This window comes from Impatiens glandulifera, chromosome 2 (assembly GCF_907164915.1).
Source record: "Impatiens glandulifera chromosome 2, dImpGla2.1, whole genome shotgun sequence".
Taxonomy (NCBI): Eukaryota; Viridiplantae; Streptophyta; class Magnoliopsida; order Ericales; family Balsaminaceae; genus Impatiens; species Impatiens glandulifera.
The window spans coordinates 15,786,910-15,795,060 of NC_061863.1; the positions used below are offsets into that span (position 1 = coordinate 15,786,910).

Here is an 8,151-nt window from a genome sequence, read left to right on the forward strand (position 1 = left end):
TCGTTTCACTATTCCAATAGTTTATCTAAAACTCATTTTGAGTTAATTCATTCTGATATTTGAGGTCAACACCTACTATTTCTTATAATAATTTTAAATATTATGTTTCATTCATAGATATATTTTCAAGAGCCACCTGGATTTTTTTTACTTCACGATAAATCAGAAGTATTTTCAAAAAATTTAGAGTTCGTTTTTTTTATTGAATACTAATTTCAAGCTTCAATCAAACTATTTAGAACTGACAACAGTACTGAATATGTCAATAAAAAAATCATCTATTCTCAAAACAAAAGGTATAATGCATCATCAAACCTTTTGTGTCCATACCCCGGCTTAGAATGGTACGGTGAAAAAAAAATCGTCATCTTCTTGAGGTTACTCGATCTCTATTATTTAAATCTAATGTTCCAAAAAGATTTCGGTCTGATGTTTTACTTACTGCTACTCATCTCATTAGTCGTATTCCTAGCATCGTTCTTAATCATTTGAGTCCTTTAGAAAAATTAAAAAATAAGAAAAAAGAGACTTTAATCATCTTTGCATCTTTGGTTGTGTATGTTATGTGCATATAAACCATACTGATAAATTAAGTCATCAATCTGTTAAAGCTATTTTTTGGTTATTCTACTACCCAAAAGGGATATCAATGTTATGATCCTATTTCTAAAAAACTCTATATTTCTCGTAATGTCATCTTTAATGAAGATGAATTTTACTACAAAAATGAGGATAATAGTGATGATTTCAATGAATTTGGTTGGCAAGATCATGTATTGCCTATGGATATGGATTTTTCTTGCAGAAATATTTTTTCTGATAGCGATTCAAATACTTCTCCAAATAAAGAAATAGAAAAATGGACACCATTAGATATTCCACAAGAAAAAGTCACAATAATTCGGTCACAAATAATGACAATGAAACCCAGTGACATTACAAACACTAATATTCATGAGAGACTAAGTACACCTTCAGGGGAGAAGGTAACAATGAATCTATCTCCGGAGATATTTCAGAAACAACTACAAGGGATGACAGTGTTCGAAGGTCCTCAAGGGTTGTTCAACCATCGAAAAAACTTAAAGATTATCATATTTATTCGGTAAAATATCATATTCAAAAATAATTATCGTATGAAAATGTTTCTAATGAATATCATTCTTTTATCACATCTGTTGATAAAATAGAGCCAAAAACATTTCAAGAAACCAAGTCCAGCCCTACTTGGTGTGCTGTCATGCATAACGAATTAGAGGCTCTAGAAAAGAATAATATCTGGACACTTGTACCTCTTCCTAAAGATAAGAAAGTAGTTGATTGTAAATGGATATACAAAATCAAGTATGATATCTTAGGAAAAATTGAAAGATATAAAACCCGACTTGTTGCCAAAGGAAACACTCAAACTTATGGATTAGACTATGAGGAAACCTTTGCACTCATAGCAAAAATGAACACGGTGAGGATATTATTATCTATTGCTGCAAATCAAAATTGAGATTTACATCAAATGGATGTAAAAAAAAGTTTTGTTCAAGGCGATCTGCAATAAGAAGTATATATGTCTATCCCACAAGACTATAAGGAAAATCTTAACTCAAAATCTGTTTGTAAGTTGAATAAAGCTATTTATGGACTCAAGCAATCTCCAAGGGAATGGTATGCTAAACTTAGTAGCACCCTTGTTCATCATAACTTTCGAAAAAGCTCGACTGATTCTTATCTTTTTTATTAAAACTACTGTCAATACTACTACTATTGTACTTGTGTATGTGGATGATATTATAATAACAGGTAATAACTCAAGTGATATGCTCAAGGTTAAAAAGTATCTGCATGAGCAGTTTGATATTAAAAACTTTGGCACTCTCAAGTATTTCCTTAGGATAAAAATTGCTCATTCTAAGAAAGGTTTGTTTCTTTCTTAAAGAAAATATGTCTTGGACTTATTAAAATAAACTGGTAAACTTGCTAAAAAACCCGCAAAGACTCCCATTGAAACAACTGCTAAATTAAACACTGAAGAAGGTACACCTCTTCATGACATACATAAGACTTGTAGGTAAACTTATATACCTAATAGTTATTCGTCCTGATATAACATTTGCAGTTAGCAATGTAAGTCAATTCATGCATGCTTTAAGAACTTCACACCTTTCTACTGTTTACAGGATTCTACATTATCTTAAAGCTACTCCTGGAGTAGGCATATGGATGAAGCGAAACAACCGCATTGACGTCATTAGTTATACGGATGCTAATTGGGCAGGAAGCTTTGACAGAAAGTCAACTATCGGCTTTTGTACATTCGTTGGAGGAAATCTAGAGAAGTAAGAAGCAAAAATATTGTTTCCCGTTCAAGCGCCAAAACTGAATATCGTGTTATGGCGGCTACTACCGAAGAACTCATTTGGATTAAATATATATTCTTAAAGACTTGGGAGTTGAGCTCAAAACCATAAAAAAATTGTATTGGGACAACAATGCTGCTAGATATATTGCATCAAATCTAGTATTCAATGAGCGCACCAAGCACATTGAATTTGATTTTCACTTTGTTCGTGAGAAAATTCAATCTGGTGAGACTGAAACCCCTTTTGTACCTAGATAAAAGAAACTTTAATAGCATCATCGACAAGTTTCTTTACTCCTGACTTGAGAGGGAGTGTTAAAAATATGTAATATATGATTTTATATTTATTAATATTTGTATTATAAATAAGTTAAGTTAAGAAGCTCATAGATAGACTTAACAATTAGGAAACTCAAATGTTTGTGTCCAACTATTAACTTTTAATTGTCATTGTCTATCATGTGTAAATTTGAAGATCTTTATGTATTCTCTTTTCTAAACTTTTGCAAAAAATTCTCAAAATAGTTAAACTTTCATAGGACAATAAAAAAAAATCTTATTTTACTCTCAAGGAACAAATAAAACTCAACAAAAAAAAAAAAGATAATATTAAAAATCTTTCATTCATTCCCCCAATTACTAAACAAAGAAGCTAAAATTTCTCATTTATTTTCTTAAAGAAAGTGACAAGATCATATGTATTGTAGACAAAATCCAAATTAAAATATAAGTCACCAAATAAGTTCAGCTAAATAAAACAATCAAAAACACATCCTCAAAATTTCTAAGCCACATTACAAAAATGAAATTATCAAGACAAAACATAAAAGCTGAAATAAGGAAATGTTTCAACAATTTCAACCAAATAACTAAGTGAACAAATCACTAATTGTTATCTCAGATTTTGAAGTTGGACACTGTGAGATCTCATCATATCCTGTGCAAATACATATTAACAAAATTAATTCCTAATATGAATGACAAACTTGAACCATAAGGCAGACCTGTTGTGTAAAATTCAGGCCAAACAGAAGGATTGAACTCCATATTTGACCTAAATTGTGATGCCTTTCGGTGCATATTCTCATCCCCACCACTATTCATGATTCTTTCATCATCTTGTTGTAGAATTTGATCGTAGAAAAAGGTTGGTTGTAGTTGTGTGTTCTTTATACTCAAAATTTGTTGATCCCTTTAAATTTAAAGAAATATACATGCATAAAAGATTAAGAGTTAATTACTATATATCATAATTAAATTAAAATATAAATTAATGTTTTGACAAGTACTAAGGTACCTCAAGGGAAAGAGATTGTAAGGATCTAAAATATTCATAAAATGATCATTTATATCAAATCTTGGATCCATTAACGTGTCATCACTTGTGTCATCTTTTGGGATCAAATCATGATATAGAGGAATATGCACCTAGGCAGTCATAACAGTTATCTTAGAAAACACATTCAAAAGGAACTATCGTGAAATAAAATTACTCAAATTATTATTCCAAACAACTACATTGTATTAAAGTTCACGTCTTACAAAAATGTGTTAATTTTGAGAGTTGTAATTCTAAAAGTAAGCTCCGCTGAAAAATATGTCGAAATCATATCCCATGTTTAAAGGTTGGGCAACCTTTTCCGATTACTCTTAGAAGTCATATCATAAACAACTATCATCCTATATGGTATTTCACTATGGCAATCATTTATTACAAGTTGGATGTGATAAAACATCCTACAACGACATCAAATTGTCCTCGAATTTTGTCCAACAAAGAAATTTTGATTATCTCACGTACAATAATAATAATTTTAGTTATATGGGAGATAGATCTTACAAAGAATAAAAAATCAACAAATACTCCCTTGTCCTTACTAGAGAAATAAAGGGAATTTTCTTATATGGACCAAAGAAAGAAATCTGGTAGGTAGCTTTCAAATAAGACAAGTGTTTCATACAAATTCAAATTAATCCAAAATAAATAGTGGGATCAATATGAACAAATAGAGACAAATAGTGGGTTCAATATGAACAATCAAAGAGACAAATTGCAGAAGGCTAAATGATTGAGAAATTAAAGAGAATATGAATATTATTCCAATTGAACAAAAGAAACCAGAAAAAAAAGTTAACTAGACTAACCAAGCAACTCATTAATCAAAAAATTCCATCAGTTGAAAACAGAATGTGGTTGGTTTCTTCTTTGGGTTATGTCAATATAGAAATATGATTGATTAGCATATATATTTCCGACTATTCATTGTTCTTCTTTGCTTGAATTATTATAGAAACACATTCAACACCAAAAATGATCTTTAATAATCATTTTAGTAAATAAGTTGAGTTGAGTTGAGCTTCATAAAGATCACCTTTTTTAGTTGAGCTCTAGTTGATCTCAAATTATTTTCTAAAATGATTATTATTATTATGTGTTTGATATTTCTATGTTTTTGATGTGATCTCTAAGTTCAGTATGAAAAAATAATAATAATAATCATTTTAGAAAATACCATAAAAGTTCTTTATGAAATCTATAATTAAGACATCAAAGAGTAGATGATAAGTACTATAAATCCAACTATAGGTTTTTCCATGATATTTAGAATATTAAAGTATTACAATTTTAGAAATAACATCAAGGATTGGTGTGGTGAACATTGTTGAAAGGCAATGAATGTAAAGGAGGAGTGCTCAATAATACCTGACACACCAACTTATTGAAAGCCATCTAAATGGAAAATTAGTGTCAATATTACTCCAATTAGAAATGACACACCAACTTATTGAAAGCCAACTAAATGGAAAATTAGTGCTAATATTCCAGTTAGACAAGAGGTAGGATGATTCATTTAAGAACAATAATTGATTACACTTTAGGATATGTATAGCATTGGACTAATTTAAGTCAATAAGATTAATGATAATTAGTGCTAATATTCCAGTTAGACAAAGAGGTAGGATGATTCATTTAATAACAATAATTGATTACACTTTAGGATATGTATAGCATTGGACTAATTTAAGTCAAAAAGATTAATGATAATTCAAGAAAGGGAACGAGAAAGGAGAAATTTGGGGAAAGAAATATGTAACACTATGAGTATCTATATTTTTTAATGTTTATTCTTACATAAGCTATTGTATTATGTGAACAGCTTCAAATAAATGAGAGAAACTCTTCATTTAAGTAAAATAAAATGACATTATTTTTTTAATAGTTTTGATTTCCATCTCATAACATTAATTTGCATTGAAACTGATTTATTTATTTATCTTTTACATAAAATGTGATTATGCAGATTTAGTAGATAAATAAAAAGTCTCACTTTTCAAAATAAACCTTTCTTATAGAAAAGAGATTAGTATGAATTCAAAATTTAACGAGTACGCGTTAAAACCTCTTCATGTATTTGTTCAAGATAAAAGTGTTTTAGAATTTTTATTGAAAATCAAAAGAATTCAACTATTATAAGTAATTTACAATCGTTAAGTGTTTTAGTGCATTTATTTTTATTGAAACCAAAACATGTCCATGAACAAATGTATAATATTTATGGAGTAAGAACAATGAAATTAAGTATGAAGAAACCGAAGTTATGCAAACCTGAGAAGTGACAGGTACAGCCTCAAGATGGTTATTCTCCTCCTCCAGTGTCCTCTATAAATAATAAATCAATGTATTTAATATGCAAATCTTTATGGTAAATGCTGAAAAGAAATACTTAAAAGTTGATCATACTTACTATGGGCAACGAAACACGGTTTAAAGTTTCTTCAAATATACATTCACGAATATGTGCCTCGGATAATGTGGTAATTTCAGAAGGATCACTTTCAAAGAACCTATACAATTGAGATATTATAGACAATGAGTAACATGGTCTTCTAATTGCATTAGTAAATAATTATTTGAATAAGACATTAATTATTTGACAATTTGTTTTTTTCAAAATAAAGATATATATATATATATATTCCAATTACACTAATGTTTGAGAATATTTTTTTAAGGATAACAATTTCATTCATTTATATATTTGAAATATCACAAAGGTAAAACTCCAACAAAAACATTTAAGTAAAAGTTATGAGTCCTAAAATATTTTAATTTTCCAAAAACCTCTAAGTAGAGAGGAGGATAATAGGACTAGCTACTTGTAGCCTCGAGTTTGAAATCTTTACTATTAAAGGATGAAACTAATTATTTTTATTTCAAATATACGTGATTTGTTTGACATTTGAGATCTTAATAAGCCAAAGTCGTAACTAAATGATCCTAGTATTTGTCTGTTCAAAAGATTAGATGATAATCTCCAACATATGGTTGTTCAGACACTCCTTTCTCGACCTAATGTCCCCATTGACAAACTTTCTTGAAGAATTCCTTTAGCTAATTTTAGATGATCCAAAAGTAACTTCTACAAAGGATTAAACATGCATTATAACACCAATCCTCCTCACTTCCATTTGAATCTCAGCTCAAATAAAAACATGCATGCTAATTGAATTGCAAAATGTAGTCACCAATTTGATTTAAAAGGAATTTCAAAATTGTTTAATGTTTTCCTATGTTGGGGTAGACATGGGGAGAACCGGAATTTGTCTCGAGCTTTGACTGAAGATGAACATCTTCATGCTCAACCCCTCAATATAACTAATCACTCTAGTTGTTGAACTAATCAGACCAACATCATATTGGTGTTAAGGGAAATAACTACTCTAGAGTCTAGGTATTTGAACATTGTTCAACGCAAAGGGCTCCTTTGGAATCTTTTGTAATTTCTTATGTCAACTTTCAGGATGACTATTCAACTGTCTCTTATCAAAGAATTTCATTTGTAGTGATAGTGGTCTCAACCATTTCATCTTCTTATAAATGTGTTGCTCTCAATAGACAATGACTTATATATACATTTTTCATAGGGAATGCAGTTGTACTGGTTAGATTTTGATTTATTTATTATTTAAAGTTTAAAATGTTTTAGTATGCTAAATTATAATTGTATTTTGGTTTTATGCCTTGAGGTAACCAACTAAATAGAGAATGAAACTAGGGTTAAATCTTAGGAAACAATCTTAGTCATTCTTGACCTATAACCACCTTAAATTTTCCTATATTCATGCATTTATCCTATTCTCCTCCTATAATTACACTATTGATCGAGGATAGATGGATAAAAGAACACAAAAACCTAATTATCCATCAATGACACTCTCTCATTATCTTAATAAATTCATATTTGGAAGAAATTAACTAGGGTACAATCATTCCAGCAAAAAACAATTAGGGTAAAATCATCATGCAATAGAAAATGTAGAAAATTAATCAAAATCTGACCTTAATCGTTTTTCCAGAGTTTCCAACTGATCCTTATATGCTACAATTTCTTGTTGAAGTTCCTGTGAGCCATTTCATTAAACTAAATGGATTACCCAACAAATGAAAAATAATGAACAATTCTTGTTGAGGTTCAGCTCATTCATTAAACTGGATTAGCCAACAAAGTGAAAAAGAATGAAAAAGTACCAAAATTTAAGGTTCGTACCTCAACCTTCTCATCCGATTGAGACATGCTCGTCCTTTGTACACCAACAAGAACAAAAACAGGAAATTAGAGAGAAAACAAACTAGAGAGAGAATTACTCGTGAGATTAATTAGAGATTTCACAAAAACTAAGTTGGTTGAATAGATTCAGAGAAGAAGAACGGGCAAAGATTGGACCGTTGATAATGAGGAGAAAGACATTACTGTTGGGTTTACTAATTTTTTAAAATTTCTTGGTAGGGTTTA

General features: G+C 29.6%; 1 long non-coding RNA gene across 1 annotated transcript; it reads right to left on the bottom strand.

The window, feature by feature from the left end:
• Positions 1–5,964: 5,964 nt before the first annotated feature.
• On the bottom strand, positions 5,965–7,810 carry LOC124923721. Its single transcript, XR_007098263.1, has 3 exons — positions 7,698–7,810; positions 6,103–6,202; positions 5,965–6,017 (listed from the first exon to the last, which is right to left on the bottom strand). It is a non-coding gene; the product is annotated as an uncharacterized LOC124923721 (long non-coding RNA).
• Between the last annotated feature and the right edge of the window lie 341 nt (positions 7,811–8,151).